Source organism: Ranitomeya variabilis, chromosome 4, assembly GCF_051348905.1.
Source record: "Ranitomeya variabilis isolate aRanVar5 chromosome 4, aRanVar5.hap1, whole genome shotgun sequence".
Classification (NCBI taxonomy): Eukaryota; Metazoa; Chordata; class Amphibia; order Anura; family Dendrobatidae; genus Ranitomeya; species Ranitomeya variabilis.
Genome location: NC_135235.1, coordinates 332,480,727 through 332,508,566, shown reverse-complemented (window position 1 = coordinate 332,508,566; position 27,840 = coordinate 332,480,727). Strand labels below are relative to the sequence as shown.

Sequence of the window (27,840 nt, the reverse complement as noted above, 5' to 3'; positions counted from 1 at the left end):
TATATAAACTTCCTGGTTTCTCAGTCCAGTGCCTGGCATCGTTGTAATCAGTTCCTTTCTGTTTGCTCCTGTCTGCTGGTCTTGGATCTTGCAAAATTAAGCTAAGTCCTGCTTCCTTGTTCTTTGGTTTTTTACTTTGCTCTTATTTTTTGTCCAGCTTGTACTAAATGTGATTCCTGATTTTGCTGGAAGCTCTAGGGGGCTGGTGTTCTCCCCCCGGGCCGTTAGACGGTTCGGGGGTTCTTGAATATCCAGCGTGGAAATTTTGATAGGGTTTTTGCTGACCATATAAGTCATCTTACTATATTCTGCTATTAGTCAGTGGGCCTCTCTTTGCTAAATATCTAGTTCATTCTTACGTTTGTCTTTTCTCCTTACCTCACCGTTATTATTTGTTGGGGGCTTGTATCCAACTTTTGGGGTCTTTTCTCTGGAGGCAAGAAAGGTCTATCTTTTCCCTTCTAGGGTTAGTTAGTTCTCCGGCTGGCGCGAGACGTCTAGAACCAACGTAGGCACGTTCCCCGGCTGCTGCTATTTGTGGTGCTAGGATTAGATATATGGTCAGCCCAGTTACCACTGCCCTATGAGCTGGTTTTTTGTGTTTGCAGACTTGGTATGTACTTTTGAGACCCTCTGCCATTGGGGTCATAACAGGCTGTGCTGTATACTGCTACGTGGGCTGTGCTGTATACTGCTATGTGGGCTGTGCTGTATACTGCTATGTGGGCTGTGCTGTATACTACAATGTGGGCTGTGCAGTATACTACTATGTGGGCTGTGCTGTATACTACTATGTGGGCAGTGCTGTATACTACTGTGTGGGCTGTGCTAAATACTACTATGTGGGCTGTGCTGTATACTAATGTGTGGGCTGTGCTATATACTACTGTGTGGGCTGTGCTATATACTACTGTGTGGGCTGTGCTGTATACTACTATGTGGGCAGTGCTGTATACTACTATTTGGGCTGTGCTATAAACTACTATGTGGGCTGTACTGTATACTGCTACGTGGGCTGTGCTGTATACTACTGTGTGGGTGGTGCTGTATACTACTGTGTGGGGGGTGCTGTATACTACTATGCGGACTGTGCTATATACTACTAAGCAGGCTGTGCTGTATACTACTATGTGGGCAGTGCTGTATACTACTGTGTTCCTCAGATTTCTCCACCACATGCAACTGCACCCGGGAAGGGAGGGGATGGGGGCAGAAATCAGGACATTATGGGGCAGTGTCACGATGGTATGAAATATCATAAGTTTAGTTCTCTTGCTAGCATGCTGTGGGCTAAGCCCCCCTCCTTGGAGTGATTCAGCAACAGCTCGTAGCTGCAAGTTCCTGACTTTCCTTCTCAGAGAGTGTGGGGGTTATGAGAGCCAAGGTATTTACGACCGGCATTTCCTGTAGTGGAAAGTGACCAGCTTTAACTGGATGAGAAACTTCTAGAATCCATGAAAGTTCTTTGTTTGGTTTTTGTAAGATATTAAGCAAACCATCTAAGCTAAGAGCACGAAACTACATATTCTTACTTCCACTCGGTGGACCTACCCACCACTCTAAACACGGGCGTCTAACTCCATCTGGTGAAGAAGTACGGATTTCTCTGTAAATATGTATCCCAGACAGGGCATATTTGATCTCATTGGAATGCCCACGATAATACGAGATGAATGCTGGGTATGGTACGTTTATGACATGTTCTGTAGCGAAGTTACGGGCATCAGATATATTTAATGCCCAGTTAGTGAAACCGAAGATGGAGGAGGGTTTGGAAAAGCCAGCCCTTTCTGTGAGGTCACAGGCTGTAGGTTTTAAGTGCTGGCCGGCGTCCAAGAGTGTGAGATTTGAGTTTTTACCTGAAGAGCCCAGAGTGCATGCCCTGATGCACTGGGATAGATGGAAAGTCCCCCTAGCCTGTTGCCTGCAATGCTTTGAACAACTGTAAGTGTTATTTCTCATGTTATTCCCTGTTTTTTTTATAATTACCTTGTACATAGTTGCAATTGTCTCATTTGTAACAGCTTTGTAAAATATTTTGATAAAGCACTGCCTACATTTTGTGGGGTATATTATTTCATGCCAGTTCTTTCTCCATGCTCTAAAAACGTACCCTGTCTCTTGAAGGGAAATTACGCTACTGTTTTGGGTTAGCTTCGGACCCGTTTAATCGAAGCTGGTGGCAGTGATACCGTGTACTGTGCAGGCCTTTGGGTGTCACTGTAGCGACTGCGGCTTGATAATTACACAGGTCAACAAAAAAAAAAATTTTTTCTGGTGTCCAAAATATTTTAATGAATTTGGGGTATTTTTGGGGTGCTGATTCTGAATATGCTATCAGTTTTGCCAGATTGGCTCAAGTTTTTGACATTTTTGGTATCTTATTTATAGCACTTGTTGGTAAATGCGACGCATCATCTCATTAATTTCTTTGGATTAGTACTTGAACTGAGCAGTTCTCAATATAGTTTTGTGTTAATTAGAGTTCTAAAAGTTTGTTCATAGCTTGATTTTTGCACTAACTTTATGTTGTTGTCTGTTTTCCAGTGAAAAGCATGAACTCATCAAGAAGAAGTTGTCTTAACGATCCAGACTCATTCTGTTACATTTGTGGTGAATACACACTGCCAAAACATAGAAGAAACATAACAGACTTCGTAAAAAAAGTGTATTTTGCCTATTTTGGGGTTATTCTTGGGGACCAAGACAAGTTTTGGGCACCACACATAGTGTGCAAAGCATGTATCGCATTATTACGAAAATGGAGCAAAGGACAAAGAAAAAGCTTCAAATTTGGTGTTCCAATGGTGTGGAGAGAGCCAAAAAATCATCATGATGACTGTTATTTCTGTGCAGTGCAAGTGCAAGGATTCAATAAGCATAAGAAACGAAAATGGGAGTAACATGGAATCTGCAAGAAGGCCTGTCCCTCATTGTGAAGATGTGCCTGTACCTGTGTTTACCATAAATAACAGTCATCATGATGATTTTTTGGCTCTCTCCACACCATTGGAACACCAAATTTGAAGCTTTTTCTTTGTCCTTTGCTCCATTTTCGTAATAATTCGATACATGCTTTGCACACTATGTGTGGTGCCCAAAACTTGTCTTGGTCCCCAAGCATAACCCCAAAATAGGCAAAATACACTTTTTTTACGAAGTCTGTTATGTTTCTTCTATGTTTTGGCAGTGTGTATTCACCACAAATGTAACAGAATGAGTCTGGATCGTTAAGACAACTTCTTCTTGATGAGTTCATGCTTTTCACTGGAAAACAGACAACAACATAAAGTTAGTGCAAAAATCAAGCTATGAACAAACTTTTAGAACACTAATTAACACAAAACTATATTGAGAACTGCTCAGTTCAAGTACTAATCCAAAGAAATTAATGAGATGATGCGTCGCATTTACCAACAAGTGCTATAAATAAGATACCAAAAATCTCAAAAACTTGAGCCAATCTGGCAAAACTGATGACATATTCAGAATCAGCACCCCAAAAATACCCTAAATTCGATGAAATATCTTTGGCACCAAAAATGCTGTTGACCAGTGTTATTGTTCCTGCCTGAGCGGGAGTAGTTTATCGCGTCGCTGCAGCGTGCCCAATAGCCAGTACAAAGCAGGCAGTCTTTCTGGCGACTAATTACCCTAGGTGCAGTACCTAATCTGACCTGAGAGAAAGGGGGGCGTCAGAGAGCTTCAAAGTGTTAAGTGGAACTGTAAGCGGGATATACACAAATCCCGGCAGTTCATGGTATATTGAAGAGCAGTGGGATACCTAAAATAAGCCCCTGCTGTAAACTAAGAGGTCAATAGCCGTGTGTGTGTTTTTTTTCATCACATTGTGGCAGTGGAGGGATAACTAGGATAAGCCCCCTGCACATGTGATAGCCGTCTGTTGGTCTAAAGTCACCCCAATCCGTGACATATTGGTGGCAGTGGTCAGGAATCCCTGTGGATTTCGTGACAAACTGCTGGCCGCGGCTAAGGGATCTTGACAGTCACGGTGTGAATCGTGACAGGCAGAAGAAATCTGAGCACATTATGGGGCAGAAAACAGAACATTATGGGAGCAGAAATCTGAGGGGGCAAACTGATCCTTTGCTCCGGGTGCAGGAATAGCTAGATACACCTCTGATCCACACTGTAAACCCCTCCTGACCCCACACATAAACTTCCCCTCATCCAGCACCATGACAACCAGCACAGCAGAGTCCTGCATACACTGAGGCCCCGATCATGTGACTCCTGACTCCTCCCCTCCTGTGACCTCATTACAGGTCCTGTGCGCAGAGAACAGCCGTATATGTGGTGTGCGGCTCTGCAGGTGGAGGTAGGTGCTTGAGATTCTGTCGGGGTCGGCTCCAGGTTTTCATGAGCCTCGGGCGAAAGAGTCTCAGTGGCCCCTTTAAAGGGCACCTGTCACCAATGAAATAGCACACATCGCGCTCTTTTCACTCCCCTGTGCAGTGGATTCGGGACCTTGGACATGCGCACACCACTACGCCACCAACGGAAAACTAAGCAAGATCTGGGGGAAGACACCACGCCCTTTTGACCAGACCAGCCTGATTGACAGGCGAAAACGGCTACTTTGGTAACGTATTTTGGCAGCATAGGTGGGGAATCGGGGTCCACAAAATACACTGTTGTAATGCACAGCTCAGGCCCTATTTAACGGTATTTTTATCTCATACGGAAAAAATGGGGTGACAGGTGCCCTTTAAACACATACCATGATTCATGATGCACAGATACAGCAGAGGACTATAGGCAGAGTACAATGCCAAAGATTCCACTTCTTACATTACATGAGTGATACATACCTCCCAACCGTCCCGATTTCAGCGTGACAGTCCCGCTTTGGCACCGGGGTCCCGCTGTCCCGCTTCGGGCATTTAAAATCCCGAATTTGCGGCCGCCGGTGAAGCCCCGCCCACTTCCGGGACGTAGAGAGAGCCCGATTAGTACCCGCTGTTCGTTCCGTTCCCTGCCCTCATTGTGGCCCCTCCGCTCCGTCACTAGGAGGGGACTAGAATGGAGGGGGATTTGAGGACCTCACTACAGCAACTCCATTCTCGTCATGAGCCGTGTGACTGGAGCCTGCGGTGAGACCCTCGGAAAACAACCACCGCCATTGTGGCCGCAGCCTCCGGCCGCCTCAGCCCCGCGCTGCCGCCTGCTATCATCATGTCCCCGGATGGAGGAGGCCCCGCCCTCCCGGGTGACATCATCCCCTCACAGGAGCCACCCCATTCTAGACGCTACCCACATAAGCAGCCGGCAGCCTGTACAGGAAGAACTACAACTCCCGTGATGCCAAGCGGTGATGGCTGATAGAGCAGCGCTGTCTGACTCTCCGGCCGCTGCTACTTACCGTTTGTGTCAGTGGTGAATGCAGGTCTGCACCCGGCTTGGCCTCTATAAGCGCGCCTGGGCGGCTAGTGACTGTGCCCAGCTGTACCTGCCGCCGCAAAGCCTCGTGGGAGATGTAGTTTCTGCCTTTTGCACGTTGTCTTTATTGTTTTGAATGCGGGAAACTTTATTGTTCTCGCTCCCACTAGCAGACATGGCGGTGAATGAGACCCGGCTGGTGTCTTTGCCTCTCCGAGTGATCATGAAGAGTTCCCCTGATGTGTCCTGCATCAACCAGGACGCGCTGCTCATCACGGCCAAAGCCACGGTACAGGGGGTGACGTCAGAGCACGGGGGGGGGGGGGCAGTCATGACGTCATGGGACATGTGATGTCAGAGTGGACCATCACGTGGGGCAAGTATACTGTACGCAGCATCATGTGGGGCCATTATACAGTATGGAGCATAATGTGGCCAATGGCCATTGTACAGTATGGAGCGTCGTGTGTGGCCATATTTTTTTGTTCATAATTATTGTTAACGAAACATTGTGATCAGAAGTGCTAAATGGGTGTGGTTGGGGCGTGGCTAGTTGTGAAATGGGTGTGGCCTAAAATTTGCCGCGGCGCGCTATGCGCGCCGCTGACTTTGTCCCTCTTTCCCTTCCCCTAAAGTTGGGAGGTATGGTGATATCAATAGCTCTGAAACCAGACAGTATGATGGGCCCTATATATTACTACAAACATTAACCCCTTTCTGACATCAGACATAATCGTCCATGTGCCCTGGGCCTATTTGACCAGGGTTGGATTATTACGACCGTGCACACGGCCCCTCTTGCCTTTGAATCAAAGACCCTGTGGCGTGACACAGGGTGTGATCGTTGCCATGGTGACCCGCTGTTGTCATGATTACATCGGGGTCACAGACCTAGCAAACTTGCTGATCATGCCCAGTGCATTATGAGCACGTTTTTCTGTCAGTGCAGAGCTGACCGTTTCTGTGGCATGGGAATGCTGCTTCATCTCCATGCTGTAGAAGCGATCAACCTGCAAAAAATGATTGTCCCACAGTGGCACAAAGTAAAACAGATAGGAAAAAGTAGATTTAAAAAAATAATAATAATTGTAAAAATATTAAAATAATAAAAAAAATCAAAAGATATTTTATCTCTGAATAAATTTTTGAATTAAAAAAATATAAACAATAAAAGTACACATATTTGGTGTCGCCGTGTCTGCAACGACTCGACCTATAAAACTGTCCCACTAGTTAATACCTTTAGTGAACACCATCAAAAAATAAATAAAAAACAAGGCAAAAAAGAATGCTTTCTAATCATACCGCCGAACAAAAAGTGGAATAAAACCAGATCAAAAAGACCGATATAAATAATCATGCTATTGCTGAAAATGTCATCTTGTCCTACATAAAACAAGCAGCCATACAGCTCCATCAGCGGAAAAATAAAAAAGTTATAGCTCTCAGAATGAAGCGATGCAAAAATAATATTTTATAGTTTTTTATTGTATAAAAGCCCTAAAACATAAAAAAAAATATATAAATGGGGTATCGCTGTAATTGTACTGACCCGAAGAATAAAACTGCTTTATCAATTTTACCACATGCGGAATGGTATAAACGCCCCCATTCCCAAAAGAAATTCCTGAATAGCTGGTTTTTGTTCATTCTGCCTCCCAAAAATCGGAATAGAAAGCAATAAAAATGTCATGTGCCTGAAAATGGTACCAATAAAAACGTCAACTCATCCTGCAAAAAACAAGACCTCACATGACTTTGTCGGCCAAAATATGAAAAAATTATAGCTCTCAAAATATGGTGATGCAAAAAAATTTTTTTGCAATAAAAAGTGTCATTTAGTGTGTGACAGCAGCCAAACATAAAAACCCACTATAAATCTGGTATCGCTGTAATCGCACCAACCCAAAGAATAGTCGCCTAATCACTGATGCTGCACGAGAAACGGCGTAAAAAATAAATGAAACCAATTCTGCACATGCTATGGATTTTTTCATTCTGCCTCCCAAAGATCGCAGTAAGGCTCGGCGCACATTTATCCTGCACTGAGCGCTTACACTGGGGTTTCCATGTAAATCTCTGAAATACGTTATTCAGACGGAACCTCTGGCGGAAGATTCCCTTTAATGCGGCAGATGGAGGCACTGTGGATGCCATAGGACCTGTGATCCGACGATGCCCGTCTTTTTAGGATTGCATAAAAGTGCCGTCGGTCACAGTTTTGTTCACTTCTGAAAAGGACACCACTGAACAGAGGCCAGACGAAGTCCAGAGTAAATCTACTGCCTCATTATAGTGAATGGATCTCTCGGGGGTTTCATCTGAATCACGTCACTCAGAGATTTAGATGGAAACCCCAAAGTAAGTGCTCAGTATAGAACGTCAGATAAATGTGATCCCAAAAGTTATGTAAAATGTTCCCAATAAAAGCTTCAATTCAATTCAATGCTCTGGAAAAGCGAAATGGCTCCTCACCCGCCAAAAGAAAGTCAGCAAATCCAAATGCCCTCCTCCCTTCTGAGCCCCACAGTGTGCCTAAACCATATATTGCAAGAGCACGCATAACTTGCTGGTGCATGCCTCCAGGAGCACGGGTTGGGCATAACGTATTGGTCACTACAGCGTACTGGTCACTACAATGTACTGGTCACTACAGCAGTTGTTTGCAATTTTTGCTCAACAACATTAATTGTTGCTTGTTTCTGGAAAATACCCATGGAGTCAAAATCGTCACTACACCTGTAGATAAATTCCCCAGGGGGATATAGTTTCCCAAATGCAGTCTCTTGAGGGGGGATTCTGCTCTTCTAGCAATTAGGGGCTCTGTATTTGGAGTCCGCAGACTGTTCTTGGAAAATCTGCCCTTCAGGAGGCAAATAGCGCACTGTTCCTCCCGAGTCTCTCTGTGTGGCTAAGTAGCACTGTACAGCCTCATGTGAGATATTGCCACGTTCAGTAGAAATTGTGGGACATATTTTTGGGGGGCCATTTTACCCACTTCTTGTGTGAAAATGTAAAATCTTTGGCTAAAACAAAATTTTGGTGGTAAAAATGTAGTTATTTGGTCTTCACTGCCCAATGGTATAAAATTATGTGACGCACCCATGGTGTCAATATGATCACTGCACCACTAGATGAATTCATTGAGATGTAGTTTGTAAAATGGGGTCACTTATGGGGGGGGGGGTTCTGCTGTTCTGGCACCTCAGGGGCTCTCTCAGTGGGTCATGGCACCATCACTGCTCAGTGATATGAAATTCTGTGAGGCACATGTGGTGTTAATATGATCACTGCACCTCCAGGTGAATTCACTGGGGAGTGTAGTTTGTAAAATGTGCTCACATATAGGGGGTTTCTGTTGTTCTGGCACCTCAGGGGCTCTGCCAATGTGACATGGCACCCTCAAACCATTCCAGCAAATCTGAACTCCAATATGGCGCTTCTGCCCTTCTGAGCTTTGCACTGTGCCTTAAAAGTAGTATTTCCCAACATATGGGGTATCGGCGTATTCGCTAGAAATTGCTCAACAAATTTATGGTGCAATTTCTCCTGTTATCCGTGTGAAAATGCAATATTTTGTGCTAAATACATATTTGTGGGGACATTTTTTTTATTTTTTTTTATTTTTGCAGCTCAACGTTATAAATTTCTGTGAAGCACCTGAGGATTCAATATGCTCACCACACATCTAGATCAGATCCCTGAGGGGTCTATATTCCAAAATAGTGTCACTTGTTAGAGGTTTTGGGTACATCAGAGGCTCTCCATACGCTTCTGAGCTCTACCGTGCACCCAAACAGTGGTTTTCTCCCTCATATGGGGTATCGGCGTGCTCAGGAGAAATTACACAACAAATTTTGGGGTCAATTTTTTCCTGTTACTCTTTAAAAAGTTTGGATCTGAAGTTATTTTTTTGTAAATATAAATACACCTACAGAGAAGGGCACCACACAAACGCAGTTTATTGATAAAAAATATATCTTTATTCATAGCAAAAAAGATAAAACACGACCACCCATGGTCGTAAAAGAGCCAAATAGGCACAGGTAAGAAACAACAGACACAGAAAAAAGGATGGACGAACCTGGATAATTATAATACAAATACCAGTGTATAGATATAACTCTCTCTAGGGCAGAAGAGTGATAAACATAGAAGAGTCACATGATGATGCTGTTTAATAGTAAATAATTTCTAGCCAGTGCCACACATAACAACAAACATAGCGTCTGAGAACAGCCATCTTATAAACATGTCTAATACAATACAACCAACACACTCATTTACCAAATGAGATAGAGAGATTCCAGGAGTCCACCACACCCGACGCGCGTTTCGCAATGAAATGCTTCGTCCAGGGGTGGATAGACGTTGGAAAGGTACCTTTTTATACATTGTAGATGGCCATTCAATTAACCCACAGCTGTAATTCCAAGCGCTTACGCCCGTGCAGTGCGGAAGTGACGTGCGTACCGTAGTCATAGAGATAACATGATCACAAAAAGGGGATACATCCAAAACAGATATAAACCAGCGAAAAACTGCGTATAAGGATAAAGCGCGAAGCGATGCAGAGAATTTGCCGTGAGAATCCATAATATGCAGTGCCATGTGAGAAGTGCACCGAACGCTCCGGGATGAACACTTCCGGGTGGCCGACCGTAAGTGAAGCTGATGTCGTGTGCTTGCTGTACAGCAGACCAACGAGTGGTAAGTATCCAGGCAATGCCGACGCTAATAAAGGAAGCTACCAAAGCGGAAAAAGAAACTACTGAAAAGAAAAGACAACTGTTAGTGCCAACAGTAATTAACACAGATGGTAACTAATACACAATAGGAAAAAAAAAAGAAAATGTGGAAAAACCAATAAAAGCATGGGAGTGAAAGGAATAGTCATAGGAAAATAAAATGCATAGTGCTAAGTGTTAAAGGGGAAGCAACTCAGATACAGATCAAAGACACAAGAAGTATCCAGACAACAGTAACGCAGTGATCTAGAATTGTCACTGAAAAAGAAGAAGAAATGCAGCGTACAAGCAATACAACACACTTTAAACACTAGTGAAAAAAAATAATAAATGAGGGTAAATACCATGGAATGATAAATAAATGAAAAGTGACAGTGCATAGATAAAAAAATTCCCAACAAAAGTAGGAATAGTGCATACATATATACAGTATAGTGTACATGATTAAAAAAATACGAAATATATAATATATGAAATAAGTAATGCTAGAAGAGGACACATCATCCTGTGGAGAACGGGAGTAAGCAGCAAAGGTACAGGCCAAAACCTAAAGAAATATGAAATACATAAAAACAAAAAACATAACAGAAAGATTAGTTAATAGAATTAAAACCAACGACTAAAAACAGCTCAGACACAGAAAAATATAAAATTTAATACTAATATAGACATTAGAGAGAGACATACAGGAGAAACCCATAAACAGAATTAATTTGGATCTAGTACTAGGAGACATTATTACAGGAATGGTTGGAAACTATTGTGTTCGTTTAGTCCAAACGGAGATATTGTATTGAGTTTAAAGATCCATTTAGTTTTCTTCTGTGCCAATAAACGTTTCCAATTACCAGCACGCGGTCCTATAAAGACCTTGTCAATGCCTTTGAACCGCAAACCGGTGGGGTCACAATTGTGGGCTTCCCTGAAATGGCGTGGAATAGGTTTTAGCGTTGAGATATCATTGGTGTCCACAGCACCTTCGATATCCAACATGCTCACGGATGCGTCTTCGAAACTCACGAGTTGTCATTCCTACATAAACAAGACCACATAAACATGTGGCATGGTAAATGACGGCTCTAGTGGTGCAGTTGATATTATACATAATGGTATATTTTTTACTCGAGTCGAAATTAACAAATTCCTTAGTTCTCTCAACGTTTTACAAGCCACACATTTGCCACAGGGATAACACCCCCAAGTTGGGCCTTTGGACCCAAAGATAAATTTGGTGGTCTCTCCTTTATGGTAACTATGCACCAGGTGATCACGTAGGTTGCGTGCTCTTCTATATGTCACAGAAGGAAAATTCCCAATGAAACGGGATAGGGTGTTGTCAAGTGATAAAATTGACCAATGTTTATGTAGTATCTTGTATACTTCGTCACTACGTGAATTGAAGTCAGGGATGCACCGAACCATTATTTTTTTGTGAAACAAAGTAAAATGTTAATTTTTTTTTCCACACTCCAAAAATTCCTGTGATGCACCTGAAGAGTTAATAAACTTCTCGAATATGGTTTTGAGCACCTTGAGGGGTGCAGTTTTTAAAATTGTGTCATTTTGGGTATTTTCGATCATTTAGACCCCTCAAAGTGACTTCAAATTTGATGTGGTCCCTAAAAAAAATGGTGTAAAAATGAGAAATTGCTGGTCAAATTTAACTCTTATAACTTCCTAACAAAAAAAAAAAAGTTGGTTTCAAAACTGTACTGATGTTAAGTAGACATGTGGGAAATGTTATTTATTAACTATTGTGTGTGACATATCTGTGTGATTTAAGGGCATGAAAATTCAAATTTGGAAAATTGCAAAATTTTCGCCAATTTTCCGTTTTTTTCACAAATAAATGCAAGTCGTATCAAAGAAATTTTACCACTATCATGAAGTACAATATGTCATGAAAAAACAATGTCAGAATCACCGGGATCCATTGAAGCATTCCAGAGTTATTACATCATAAAGAGACAGTGGTCAGAATTGTAAAAATTGGCCTGGTCATTAACGTGAAAACCACCCTAAAGGGTAATGGGGTTTTAAAAAATAATGAAATACTCACTTCTCCTCACTGGCCGCAGGTCTGCACTCTTTAGCTTCGCCGTCTACCGGCTCTCTGCGCTGTGACTGTTCAGAACAGAAGGCGCCGCAGTGGACGAATGGGGAGAGGTAAGTATTGCAAGTACTGGGGCCCTGAGCAAGTGGGGTGGGGGGCCACTCACGAGCACCAGGCCCCCTTAGCCCGCCGATATCCCCTGCTTCAGCACTGAGACTTTTTTGGGGCTTTTGTTGCCACTTTACAAGAATCATGGTTATGTTCATTTTACACTGATGTATACGACTCAAATATGAAAGACCAGGGGTGGATTAAGGGTAGCCAGGGCCCCGGGCTGTTCAGACACTGTGGGACCCCCCGGTCATGTGACGGGGGGGGGTCATGTGACGGGGGGGGGGGGTCATATTATACCCGAACCAGATTATTCCAGAAAAATGGCCGGGCCCTACTCTACTGTAACCTATTAAATATTTGTTAAAATCTGCAATATAATTTAGGTATATTTTGACCAATAATATCACATACAAGGAACAAATACCACCGCGCCATGACCAGACCACAAATTACAAACACAGTGATCGAATAATATCACAAACAAGGAACAAATACCACCGCACCATGTCAAGACCACATATTACCACCACTTGGTGACCAAATAGCACATTCAAGGGACAAATACCACAACACCATTTCCAGACCACATATTACCACCACATAGTGACTGAATACTACAATACCGATCAGTAATAATTAAAAAAAAAAAACACAATACTATCACCATAAGTGCCAGTATTCACAGGAGATCTATACTTAGTATGCAGTGTCTGTGTAGAGGTAATACAGAGATCACTGGTGACATTATACACAGGAGCTCTGTATATAGTGTATAGGTAATACAGTGATCACTGGTGACATTGTACACAGGACCTCTGTATATAGTATAGTGTATAGTGTCAATGTATAGGTAACACTGACTCACCAATGACGTCTCTAGGTGAAGTCCTTCATCTTTCATCCAGCACAGACCGCCATCATTTCTTCCAGCCAGGACTCGTTTCTGCAGGAAATAACACAGTTATCTCAAGCTCTGCTTGCAGAACACATTACTTAATTTTTCACAACTTCTACATTACACATGGAGAAAAAAAGGCGATATAGAGTCACTCTGCACAGTAACAGGACCGCCCCCCCATTTAAAACAGTATACTCAAAAAATAAAATAAATACATCACTGCAGTAATAATATCCCTTAATTAGCCCCTATGGTAATAATATTCCCCACCCTGGCCCCGTGTGTCTCATTCCTGGCTCCTGCCATATGTTCTCCCATCCTGCACTCATGAGTATCCATTCTACCCCATGTGATCTCCCCATCCTGCCCCATCTGTCTCCATCGTATTCTCCTGCCCCATGATCCAATCCTGCCCCCAGTGTGTCCAGCAATCTGCCCCAGTGTGTCCAGCATACTACCCCCAGTGTGTCCAGCAATCTGCCCCAGTATGTCCAGCATATTGCCCCAGTAACCAGCAATCTGCCCCAGTGTGTCCAGCATTGCCCCCAGACAGTGTCTCCAGCAATCTGCCCCAGTGTCTGACTCCAGCATATTGCCCCCAGACAGTGTGTTCAACAATCTGCCCCAGTGTGTCCAGCATATTACCACCAGTGTGTCCTGCAATCTGCCCCAGTATGTCCAATTGTCCAGCATTGCCCCCAGTGTGTCCAGCAATCTGCCCCATTGTCTCCAGCATATTACCCCCAGTGTGTCCAGCAATCTGCCCCAGTATGTCCAGCAATCTGCCCCAGTGTCTCTAGCATTGCCCCAGTGTCTCCAGCAATCTGCCCCAGTGTGTCCTCCAGCATTGCCCCAGTGTGTCCAGCAATCTGCCCCAGTGTGTCCTCGAGCATTGCCCCAGTGTGTCCAGCAATCTGCCCCAGTGTGTCCAGCAATCTGCCCCAGTGTGTCCAGCATTGCCCCAGTGTGTCCAGCAATCTGCCCCAGTGTCTCCAGCAATCTGCCCCAGTGTCTACAGCAATCTGCCCCAGTGTCTACAGCAATCTGCCCCAGTGTCTACAGCAATCTGCCCCAGTGTCTACAGCAATCTGCCCCAGTGTCTCCAGCAATCTGCCCCAGTGTCTCCAGCAATCTGCCCCAGTGTCTCCAGCAATCTGCCCCAGTGTCTCCAGCAATCTGTCCCAGTGTCTCCAGCATTGCCCCCAGTGTCTCCAGCAATCTGCCCCAGTGCCTCCAGCAATCTGTCCCAGTGTCTCCAGCAATCTGCCCCAGTGTCTCCAGCAATCTGCCCCAGTGTCTCCAGCAATCTGCCCCAGTGTCTCCAGCAATCTGCCCCAGTGTCTCCAGCAATCTGCCCCAGTGTCTCCAGCAATCTGTCCCAGTGTCTCCAGCATTGCCCCCAGTGTCTCCAGCAATCTGCCCCAGTGCCTCCAGCAATCTGTCCCAGTGTCTCCAGCAATCTGCCCCAGTGTCTCCAGCAATCTGCCCCAGTGTCTCCAGCAATCTGCCCCAGTGTCTCCAGCAATCTGCCCCAGTGTCTCCAGCAATCTGCCCCAGTGTCTCCAGCAATCTGCCCCAGTGTCTCCAGCAATCTGCCCCAGTGTCTCCAGCAATCTGCCCCAGTGTCTCCAGCAATCTGTCCCAGTGTCTCCAGCATTGCCCCCAGTGTGTCCAGCAATCTGCCCCAGTGTCTCCAGCATTGCCCCAGTGTCTCCAGCAATCTGCCCCAGTGTCTCCAGCATTGCCCCAGTGTGTCCAGCAATCTGCCCCAGTGTCTCCAGCATTGCCCCAGTGTCTACAGCATTGCCCCCAATGTGTCCACAGTCCACCGTTAGCTTATAAAAAAAAAAACGAAAAAAAACCAAAAAACAGTCTCCTCACCTTACCAGCGCTCCACGCGGCGAGCTCCCTTCTGCAGTGCACACTCGCCGGCGACTGACAATGACGTCAGACGCCGGCGACGTGTGAGCTGCGGCCGACTTCAGCTGCCAGCCTCCAATTGGCTGGCTGGCAGCTGTTGTTAACTATTGAGGTGCGGGCGCGCACACGCACCTCAATAGGAAAGCGCCGCAGCGCCGGAAGGGGCCCGGTGAGCAGATGAGAAGGGGCCCGATGCGGCCCCCCTCTCTCTGCCCACCGGGTCCGGGGGGTGGGGCACATAAATGCCGGCGGGCCGGGCATTCAGTCACACTTCGGCGGATTATCAGAGGGTCAATCTGCGGTGGCCCAGGACCCCCCAAGCCACTGGGCCCTGGGCTACTGCCCATATTGACCCTCTGATAATCCGCCCCTGCCTAAAATATATAGGTTTTATTAGTGGGATGTAAAGAAGAGAACAAAATACTGTAAAATAATAAACCTACTCATATGTTCCCTTTATTATCTCCAGTAGTTGTATTATTACACAGGATTTTTATGATGGTACTAGAGATGAGCTGTGTTCGAGTCGAACTGTTCGCCAATTTCAAGTTTGAGCTGTTTTGGGCAGTATTTGAGTTGTTCGACGAACTCGAACAATTTGCTTAAAATTTGTCTGTTCGAGTTTCTGTTCGATAACTGTTTGTTCACCAAAAGACTAACTTGATTTGCACATTAAAACTGTTTATTGTTTTTTTTTAATAGACTGTTTCAGTGTATAGTGGGGGGGGGGGATAGATCTGTGCTGAAATAATGCCGATCTCCTTTTTTTTTTCCCCGCATTGACAGTGGGGCGGTGCAGTCTCTCAGCCTATCAGCAGTGCACACACACACAGCAATGAGCATGTGATGCACACAAGCAAGGGCATGTTTCATTGGCTGTGTATGTCACATGTCCTTGCACCGTTGCTGCTGTGGGCGCTATACAGACTAAGAGTCTTTTTTGGGAGCGAATTTTCTGAGAGATAGGTTTAGGGAGTCGGGATTAGTTGTATTATCAGCCCTTTTCAGGGTAGGTTACAGCAGTTCCTAGCAGTGTCTGCACGTCAGCGGAGTAGCCTGTCTGTGAAGCTAGCTACACCGCCTGTGTATCTAAATGTTTACTGCATCTAACCCAGTAAATCGTTTTGGGCCTAGGAGCAGTGTCTGCACGTCAGCGGAGTAGCCCGCCTGTGAAGCTAACTACACCGCCTGTGTATCTAAATTTTTACTGCATCTAATGCAGTAAATCATTGTGGGCTTAGTAGCAGTGTCTGCACGTCAGCGGAGTAGCCCGCCTGTGAAGCTAACTACACCTCCTGTGTATTTTTTACTGCATCTAATCCAGTAAATCATTGTGGGCTTAGTAGCAGTGTCTGCACGTCAGCAGAGTAGCCTGTCTGTGAAGCTAACTACACCGCCTGTGTATCTAAATATTTACTGCATCTAACCCAGTAAATCGTTTTGGGCCTAGTACCACAGTTTGGCCACTCAGCTCTGCTCGGCTTCCATCCATTATTTTTTTGTGCCAACAACTACAGATACAGAGTTGCCAATTAGTAAAGCACCAAAATGAGTGGCAAAAGGCCTGCTGCTGGTGGAAAGGGGGATAGGCTTGTTGGAAAGGGAAAAAAGGTTGTGTCTGTGGGGTAGGTGGTAAAGTAACAGTAACATCTGCAGAAGAAAGACCATCTTCCAGCCAAAGTAAAATGTCTACTTCTTTTCGTGGACAATCTGATATGATCCCTTTCTTACGACCATCGCTACGAGCATCGCTACAAATTCCAGATGAGGCACAAAAACAGCAGGTGATGGAACGGATACATGAATCGTCACATGGATATGAGGCATAAGTTGCAGTGGGAAGCTCACTGTGCTACAATGCGGCCTAGTGGGCCGGGCCAACCACCGTTTGCCCCATCAAGTGCATCCGCGTTCTCTTCATCCTCTGTTACTCTAGGGACAGCAGTCGCACATGGTTTTGGACGCAGACCTTCCACCTCTTTACCCGCAACAGCCAGTGTGATTGGCAGGTCATCAGGACATTTGCAAGTGGAAACACCTGCTGGTGTTGAGCGCTGTCCAACATCGAGACCACATTTTGATCAAGGCAACATAATATCTCTGCCTGCACCTTCCTCTCAGACCAGCAGTTTGCCGGGGACACCCGACTTAACCCCATCTAAGCACGGCAGCCAGCCCTCGGTCCCTCAGATGTGGACAAGTAAAATACCATTTCCTCCAAGCCATCACAAAGCTAAGAGGTTGAATTTCACCATCTGCAAAGCTGGTGGCTACAGAAATGCTGCCTTTCCGCCTGGTGGACACAGAGGATTTTCGACTTAGTAGATAAACGTGTGCACAGCAAATAGATTCTGGTGCTCAGGTAGGTTCCAACACCTTAATTATAGATAAAAAACCTGGCACTCAACTTATACGTGGAAGTAAATTTTATTTTCCAGCAACAAAAAACAGCAACCAAAATTGTTTCGGTCATCAATTAGACCTTCATCAGTAACTGTGGGTGCAATAGAGATCATATACAAGATAAAAAATACAAAGTAAATACAAAAATAAAGTATATATGCAGCGCCCCAGAGTCCTGGTCGTTGCAGTACTGTGGCTCTGCCACTAAGGGGAGCCATGGTACGTTCGATGGCACTGAAGGAGTTCCTCCAATCAGGTATCACAGACACCAATATGTTTCACAGCAGGGCCTCCGGGGGGAGCTAAGGGTGCTATTCATTAGGCCACTCCCCACCATAGTGGGTAAACTGGGGGTCAGGCAGGAAGTTAGTGAGAACGCTGACGGGATTGAACGGAGCAACACCCTGTGGCAGGGGGTGTTGTGAAGGGAGAGACTGTAGGGTCTCTGCCAGGGGTGGGATCCTGGCAGAGGCTTGGCATTGAAAGAACGTAACGGGTCCGCGCAAGCTCCTGGAAGCGGCGGGACTCAAGAAAGGACTAGAAGCGAGATAGATTGTGCTGAGTGAGAAACGAGATCAAGCAGAAGGAGAATACCAGTAGGGGTTTTGTTGAAAGAGGCAGCACCCTGCTGAGGCGCAATACCGGTGGCCGGAACGCCGAGGGAGTGGATTAGAATACAGCTTCAAGCCATACTCCAAACAGCGGCAGGACAGTCGGTCTCAGGCGGGCTGTCTACCACATACCACCTATGAAGTCTTGGGGGGCAATTGCGGGAGAGGGGCGACTCTAGGGTCCCGGAAGAACTCCAGGCCTACCTGACAAACGGGTGCCATTCCAACCTGAATACAGGGAAGGGGTGGATTACAGAGGAACATCAAATCGAGTTGTGAGGGAACTTAAGAAACAGACACAACCGTTGTGGGGTTACTTTCCGTGAGCACAGCAGGGAAGGACTACAACACATAGCGCTAGAAGGAAGGCACAGATTTCCACCTGAGAGGAGAACTCTGGAGGTGCCATTGGACCGGCCGGACTTGCGTAGCCTGGTGAACCGTGTTCTGGACTGAGGACTCAGAGATCTCCAGTAAAGAGGTAAAGAGACTGCAACCTGGTGTCCTCGTTATTTACCGCGACTTACACCCCACAACCGCACCGCTACATCGCTACCATTACTACCACCTATTGCACCGGACGTCCCCCACTGACGGACAGGGCCACGGACCGGGTCTAGCCACCGTGACAACCCCGAGACTGAGAACTAGAGGCCCGGCTCCGGGTACCCCTCGGCCCTGCGGCGGTGTGGGGGCGCGCCGCATATACACAACTGGACTTCCAGTATATATAACATGGCGGGATATTTAATACAGAAAAAGCCGTACAGGGAAACAAGCAGTATAGAATCGACCAACATTGGCACAATATTCATGATAGAAAGCAAAAAAAAGGAAAAAAAAAGAAAAAAAAGAAAAAACGGTTGGATGATCAGAGGGAGATCAAATATCACATACCATATAGTGGATGGTGCCTGGAGGGGGACTTGCCAGTATGGGCATATAGTGAAACACTTCTGTAATGAAGGGTTAACAACTACATGAGTGGTGAGCCACATAGGTGCGGTGTGAAGTGTGAGTGGTGAGAGACATACCCTTAGTATATATGGAGGGATGGTCTATATAAGACAGCCTGAGAAGTAAAGGGCACGATAGTTATACATTAACGGTGGTCTGCAGAGGATGGTGAATGAAAGTACATGATGTAGAGAGATAGCTTACCGCTTGTGCAAGGCGTGACAGACGCGGTGTCCACCGCTTGTCCGACGCCATATGCACAGTTGCATTCTTATATAGTTTGTGGGAAAGCGGCAGAAGGAGACCGTGCAGCGCCGACCGGAAGTGGGTGTGTCCGGCTTGTAGCGGTGTACTATGGGAGAGGAACTGCATCACCACAATGGTGGTGCGTTCCTAGGGCCATGCTATGCGTTCCATCTAGGTGGGAGTGTCCACATGGGGGCAGTACTATGTGGGAGAGATATGGTGACATCATCAACATGGTGATTCACCAGATCTGATTCCAGAAATAGTATATTATGCAGCAATAGCCCTACAACGGGTGTCAGTGAGGACATATATGATAAATAGCACTGACTAGGGCTAAGACATATACATTGGGTAGTGCTGACTGGGACATATATGTAGGATAGCGCTGGCTGGGTGATGGGATATATGGTGCTGCAAAATACCCAAATCGGACATAAAGGCAAGAAAATTACTTTACTAGATATGTGCAGACAGGTAAGGGTGAACCGTCAGATAGTGATGAGTGCCCATAGAAGGTATGGATCCAGGGGTTAATATAGACGACTCTAGAAAAATGGAAAAGAGATCATTAGAGAGATGCAATGAATAGCACGGACAACACAAATGTAAATCAATTTTCTAGATAAAGGCAAGTATATCATATTCTCGATTTAACCCTTTCGGGGTCAGGGTTTCCAGGGTATGAATCCAGAAAGCCTCCCGTTTTTTTAGGAGTGCGATCCTATCACCCCCTCGTCGTTGTGGGGGGACTGAGTCAATCACTTGATATTTCAATTGTTTGATGGTATGTCCATGTGAAGAAAAATGATGGGGGACTGGCAAAAGAAGGTTATTGCAGCGAATGGTAGACTTATGTTTGGATACCCTATCTCTGACGGATTGTGTAGTTTCCCCAATGTATAGTAGGCCGCACGGGCATTTGATTAGGTATATGACAAAGGATGATTCGCATGTGTAATAGTTTCTGATCTGGAAACTCTTCCCTGTATGTGGATGCTGAAAAGTGTTTCCCTTCTGAACATTACCACATTGCGCACAATGTAGGCAGGGGAAGGTGCCCATTCTGGGTTGCGACAAAAATCTCGTTCTTTTTGATGATTGTGTGGGACCAAAGTCTGCCCTAACCAGGTTATCTCTAAGATTTTGTGGTCTCTTGTAACATGGGAGGAAAGGGAGTTTGAATTCCGGGACATTGGGGTATGCTGTGCTGAGTAGGGGCCAGTGTTTCCTAATGTGTTTATGGAGGATCGAGGTAACCGGGTGGTAGACATGTACAAATGGGATACATCTATTTTGGTCTTCGTTCCTGATATGAGGGGGGGGGGTCTAGTTGTTTCTTAAGAACATTGTCAGGATAGCCACGACGGCAAAATTTGGTGGTCATGTCGCGTAGACGTTGATTCCGCAGACTATTGTCGGAAACAATACGATGTACGCATTGGTATTGGGATCTGGGTATGGCACATTTGACCGCTGGGGGGTGGAAACTTTGGTAGTGCAGAATACTATTGCGGTCGGTGGGTTTAATATGGAGATCAGTTGTGAGGTGGCCATCCCTGTCCTTCAGGACAACTGTATCCAGGAAACTGACAGACTCGGTGTCATGGGTCATAGTAAAGTGTATACCCGGCCATGCCCGATCCAGGAACGTAAAGAAAGATTCAAGGGATTCCAACGTGCCCCCCCATAGGCAAAAAATGTCATCTATATAGCGTGTCCAATATAGGACATTAGAAATGAATTGTGGATGTCTGTAGATGACGGACTCTTCAAAGTGAGCTATATAGGAATTAGCATAGGGGGGCGCAACGTTGGAACCCATAGCGGTCCCGCGTATCTGGAGGAAAAACTGGTCCTGAAAAAGAAAGTGATTATTAAACAATATCAGAGAAAGGAGATCCACACATAGATTAATTTGATTTGTATCTAGACCAGCTGATGTCAGAAGGTGATGGACCGAATTGATACCCTCTAAGTGGGGGATTGAAGTGTAGAGGTCCTTTACGTCCATTGTGACCAGGATGGTGTGGGGTCGTATTGTGCCCATGGACCGAATTTTGTTAAAAAATGCCCCCGTGTCCAAAAGAAAAGATGGAGTATTGCGAATGATGGGCGTGAGGATCTTCTCTAAATAGATAGAGATATTATATATATTATTATATATCCCGCCATGTTATATATACTGGAAGTCCAGTTGTGTATATACTTTATTTTTGTATTTACTTTGTATTTTTTATCTTGTATATGATCTCTATTGCACCCACAGTAACTGATGAAGGTCTAATTGATGACCGAAACGTTTTTGGTTGCTGTTTTTTGTTGCTGGAAAATAAAATTTACTTCCACGTATAAGTTGAGTGCCAGGTTTTTTATCTATAATTAAGGTGTTGGAACCTACCTGAGCACCAGAATCTATTTGCTGTGCACACGTTTATCTACTAAGTTGTACTTCCTCTACGTGATTGCACGCTCAGATGGCTACATCCTCTGCCACCTTTTCATACAACACGGAAGAATCTTCCAATATTTTGGCACAATCAACCTTTCCCTGTGAATTTTTAAAAAGTCCACCGCATGAGACACGTGGTCGGGACCTAGAAAGGGCACTCCGGAACCAGATTAGCATTGAACTCCACTGCGCCACCCTATCTGAATATCTCAGGGTTAAGCGCATACCGAGGGGTCTTGGGGTTGCCTTGCGCCCCACACTATTTCACGATAACTCTGATTATTGCTCAAAATATGTGCAAATTCTAAATAAATGTTCCTTTGATTTGATGACCCTCACCGTGGAGTTTCTCCATAAGAAAATTGAGGCCAACGCAGCGGAAATCAGGAACATCGAAGCACAACTATCTTCAGCAGGTACAACCGAGGAGCTCAGCGCACTCAAAGCACAGATCCAGACTCGAGTGGACCAACACAAAAGAGATACGGAAAATCGGAAAAGAAGTAAGTTCTCCAGAGACGCTAACGATTACGAACAAAACCAAGTCTACCGATGGCAGGGCAATTCCACTACAAGACGTCCATCCCCCCGGAATCAAAGGTCCTCAACAGACTTCTCCACCTCAGGGTCCGAAGTGGAACGGGACGCGCCTTCTTCCAGCCAGGCTTCATTTTTAGGGCCAAGGCGCCGGTTCCCGCGAAGAAAACGAGACGGGGGCGGAAACAGAGACTACAACACGGACAGGATGCGAGTAACGCGCTCCATGGTACGGAATCTTTGGTGATTAATATTTCTTCTAGGTCTCTGGGGATTGCTGAATTAAGTGTGTTGCAAAAAGGTCTTTCTTTCTGTCCCTCGTATAAGTGTCAGACTTTTCAACTAGAAATGGACCTGCAACGCTTTTTTCGTCTCCTCGGGATAAAAGCACACTTTTCCACTATACCACCTTCCCCCCCCCCCGGTGCAAATACATCTTCGAACCCATTATCTATCACTCAATTGGGGCTACGTAACAAAAGCAATTTTCGCCCACCCCAGGGTTCACACGCAGTGGATACCTTTATCAATTTGATATATAGATAATTTCTTGATATACGGGAGGATATTGAGAAAGGGAGACTTTTCTTCCCCCCCAACTTGTCCACTGTTGAAAAACAGGCCCTCAGAACCCTACGGGGAGATGAGGATCTCAAAATAAAACCAGCCGATAAAGGGGGTGCCCTGGTAGTCATGGACAAATCCAGGTACTTGTCGGAAATTTCACGACAACTGCAAGATGAGTCCATCTATTCCAAACTCACCAGGGACCCCACTAGTGATATTCGGGTTAAAATAGAGGCTATCTTACAGAAATATTCCACACTTGGGATTCTGGACTCCAAAACTGTTGATTTTTTTAAGTAAAAGGAATCCGATCATACCGGTTATCTATATCTTACCAAAAATTCACAAGGACCTACAGAATCCCCCGGGGAGACCCATAGTGGCCTCCACGGAATCCATTTTATCGCCTATCTCTATCTATTTAGAGAAGATCCTCACGCCCATCATTCGCAATACTCCATCTTTTCTTTTGGACACGGGGGCATTTTTGAACAAAAATCGGTCCATGGGCACAATACCACCCCACACCATCCTGGTCACAATGGACGTAAAGGACCTCTACACTTCAATCCCCCACTTAGAGGGTATCAATTCGGTCCATCACCTTCTGACATCAGCTGGTCTAGATACAAATCAAATTAATCTATGTGTGGATCTCCTTTCTCTGATATTGTTTAATAATCACTTTCTTTTTCAGGACCAGTTTTTCCTCCAGATACGCGGGACCGCTATGGGTTCCAACGTTGCGCCCCCCTATGCTAATTCCTATATGGCTCACTTTGAAGAGTCCGTCATCTACAGACATCCACAATTCATTTCTAATGTCCTATATTGGACACGCTATATAGATGACATTTTTTGCCTATGGGGGGGCACGTTGGAATCCCTTGAATCTTTCTTTACGTTCCTGGATGGGGCATGGCCGGGTATACACTTTACTATGACCCATGACACCGAGTCTGTCAGTTTCCTGGACACAGTTGTCCTGAAGGACAGGGATGGCCACCTCACAACTGATCTCCATATTAAACCCACCGACCGCAATAGTATTCTGCACTACCAAAGTTTCCACCCCCCAGCGGTCAAATGTGCCATACCCAGATCCCAATACCAACGCGTACATTGTATTGTTTCCGACAATAGTCTGCGGAATCAACGTCTACGCGACATGACCACCAAATTTTGCCGTCGCGGCTATCCTGACAATGTTCTTAAGAAACAACTAGACCCACCCCCCCCCCTCATATCAGGAACGAAGACCAAAATAGACGTATCCCATTTGTACATGTCTACCACCCGGTTACCTCGATCCTCCATAAACACATTAGGAAACACTGGCCCCTACTCAGCACAGCATACCCCAATGTCCCGGAATTCAAACTCCCTTTCCTCCCATGTTACAAGAGACCACAAAATCTTAGCGATAACCTGGTTAGGGCAGACTTTGGTCCCACACAATCATCAAAAAGAACGAGATTTTTGTCGCAACCCAGAATGGGCACCTTCCCCTGCCTACATTGTGCGCAATGTAGTAATGTTCAGAAGGGAAACACTTTTCAGCATCCACATACAGGGAAGAGTTTCCAGATCAGAAACTATTACACATGCGAATCATCCTTTGTCATATACCTAATCAAATGCCCGTGCGGCCTACTATACATTGGGGAAACTACACAATCCGTCAGAGATAGGGTATCCAAACATAAGTCTACCATTCGCTGCAATAACCTTCTTTTGCCAGTCCCCCATCATTTTTCTTCACATGGACATACCATCTCACAATTGAAATATCAAGTGATTGACTCAGTCCCCCCACAACGACGAGGGGGTGATAGGATCGCACTCCTAAAAAAACGGGAGGCTTTCTGGATTCATACCCTGGAAACCCTGACCCCGAAAGGGTTAAATCGAGAATATGATATACTTGCCTTTATCTAGAAAATTGATTTACATTTGTGTTGTCCGTGCTATTCATTGCATCTCTCTAATGATCTCTTTTCCATTTTTCTAGAGTCGTCTATATTAACCCCTGGATCCATACCTTCTATGGGCACTCATCACTATCTGACGATTCAACCTTACCTGTCTGCACATGTCTAGTAAAGTAATTTTCTTGCCTTTATGTCCGATTTGGGAATTTGCAGCACCATATATCCCATCACCCAGCCAGCGCTATCCTACATATATGTCCCAGTCAGCACTACCCAATATATATGTCTTAGCCCTAGTCAGTGCTATTTATCATATATGTCCTCACTGACACCCGTTGTAGGGCTATTGCTGCATAATATACTATTTCTGGAATCAGATCTGGTGAACCACCATGTTGCTGATGTCACCATATCTCTCCCACATAGTACTGCCCCCATGTGGACACTCCCACCTAGATGGAACGCATAGCATGGCCCTAGGAACGCACCAACATTGTGGTGATGCAGTTCCTCTCCCATAGTACACCGCTACAAGCCGGACACACCCACTTCCGGTCGGCGCTGCACGGACTCCTTCTGCCGCTTTCCCACAAACTATATAAGAATGCAACTGTGCATATGGCGTCGGACAAGCGGTGGACACCGCGTCTGTCACGCCTTGCACAAGCGGTAAGCTATCTCTCTACATCATGTACTTTCATTCACCATCCTCTGCAGACCACCGTTAATGTATAACTATCGTGCCCTTTACTTCTCAGGCTGTCTTATATAGACCATCCCTCCATATATACTAAGGGTATGTCTCTCCCCACTCACACTTCACACCGCACCTATGTGGCTCACCACTCATGTAGTTGTTAACCCTTCATTACAGAAGTGTTTCACTATATGCCCATACTGGCAAGTCCCCCTCCAGGCACCATCCACTACACTCACCGGCCACTTTATTAGGTACACCATGCTAGTAACGGGTTGGACCCCCTTTTGCCTTCAGAACTGCCTCAATTCTTCGTGGCATAGATTCAACAAGGTGCTGGAAGCATTCCTCAGAGATTTTGGTCCATATTGACATGATGGCATCACACAGTTGCCGCAGATTTGTCGGCTGCACATCCCAAAGATGCTCCATACAAGGCAGGATGGATCCATGCTTTCATGTTGTTTACGCCAAATTCTGACCCTACCATCCGAATGTCGCAGCAGAAATCGAGACTCATCAGACCAAGCAACGTTTTTCCAATCTTCTACTGTCCAATTTCGATGAGCTTGTACAAATTGTAGCCTCAGTTTCCTGTTCTTAGCTGAAAGGAGTGGTACCCGGTGTGGTCTTCTGCTGCTGTAGCCCATCTGCCTCAAAGTTCGACGCACTGTGCGTTCAGAGATGCTCTTAGGCCTACCTTGGTTGTAACGGGTGGCGATTTGAGTCACTGTTGCCTTTCTATCAGCTCGAACCAGTCTGCCCATTCTCCTCTGACCTCTGGCATCAACAAGGCATTTCCGCCCACAGAACTGCCGCTCACTGGATTTTTTTTCTTTTTCGGACCATTCTCTGTAAACCCTAGAGATGGTTGTGCGTGAAAATCCCAGTAGATCAGCAGTTTCTGAAATACTCAGACCAGCCCTTCTGGCACCAACAACCATGCCACGTTCAAAGGCACTCAAATCACCTTTCTTCCCCATACTAATGCTCGGTTTGAACTGCAGGAGATTGTCTTGACCATGTCTACATGCCTAAATGCACTGAGTTGCCGCCATGTGATTGGCTGATTAGAAATTAAGTGTTAACAAGAAGTTGGACAGGTGTACCTAATAAAGTGGCCAGTGAGTGTATATGGTATGTGATATTTGATCTCCCTCTGATCATCCAACCGTTTTTTCTTTTTTTTTCCTTTTTTTGCTTTCTATCATGAATATTGTGCCAATGTTGGTCGATTCTATACTGCTTGTTTCCCTGTACGGCTTTTTCTGTATTATATATCCCGCCATGTTATATATACTGGAAGTCCAGTTGTGTATATACTTTATTTTTGTATTTACTTTGTATTTTTTATCCTGTATATGATCTCTATTGCACCCACAGTAACTGATGAAGGTCTAATTGATGACCGAAACAATTTTGGTTGCTGTTTTTTGTTGCTGGAAAATAAAATTTACTTCCACGTATAAGTTGAGTGCCAGGTTTTTTATCTATAACAGAGGATTTTCGAGACCTTATGTCCGTCACAGTGCCCCAGTACCAGATGCTCAGTCGCCACTACTTCTCAAAGAAAGCTGTGCCTGCGCTACACCAACAGGTCACACACAATATCACCTTTTTTGAAAAAGTCTGTGTGTGACTGCATTTCACCATAGACACTTGGACGAGTAGACATGGACAGGGGCATTACATGTCGGTGACAGGGCACTGGGTAACTATGGTGACATAAGGAGAAGGGGCTGCTGTCCAAGTCTTGCCATCCCCACGAGTTGCTCGTCGATCCTCTGTATCTAGAAGTTCCTCCACTGCTTCTGCCTCCTCAACCTCCTCTCGATCCTCCACCTGCACCCAAAGCCTGTCTTATAAGGCCACCCGCGTTCTAACTGCGCAGAAAGAATCCTGCACACCTCCTTACTATGCTGTCACCAGGGCTCAACGGCATCAGGCAGTGTTTACCTTGAGATGTCTGGGAAATGTGAGTCACACAGCTGAGGAGTTGTGGTCAGCTCTGGAGACCGAGTTCCATCAATGTTTGTCTCCACTGAACCAGCAGCCAGGGAAGGCCGTGTGCGACAATGCTGCAAAACTGGGTGCGGCCCTTCGCCGGGGCAATGTCACACACATGCCTTGTATGGCTCACGTTTTGAACCTGGTTGTCCAGCAATTTTATACCCAACTGTCCCGGACTAGATGGGCTTCTGCAGAGGGCACGGTCGCTGTGTGCTCACTTCCGCTGTTCGCATCCCGCAGCTCAAAGACTTACATCTCTACAGAAGTCGTTGGGCCTGCCAGTTCACCGGCTGAAA

General features: G+C 45.5%; 1 protein-coding gene across 1 annotated transcript in view; it reads left to right on the top strand.

Annotated features, from left to right (window-relative positions):
* Positions 1 to 4,352: 4,352 nt before the first annotated feature.
* Positions 4,353 to 27,840, top strand: part of LOC143764704 (uncharacterized) — a 124,906-nt gene continuing 101,418 nt past the window's right edge. The window contains exon 1 of the mRNA XM_077250556.1: positions 4,353 to 4,603. The gene's annotated coding sequence lies outside the window, so the exon portion shown is untranslated. The remainder of the gene's footprint in view (positions 4,604 to 27,840) is intronic.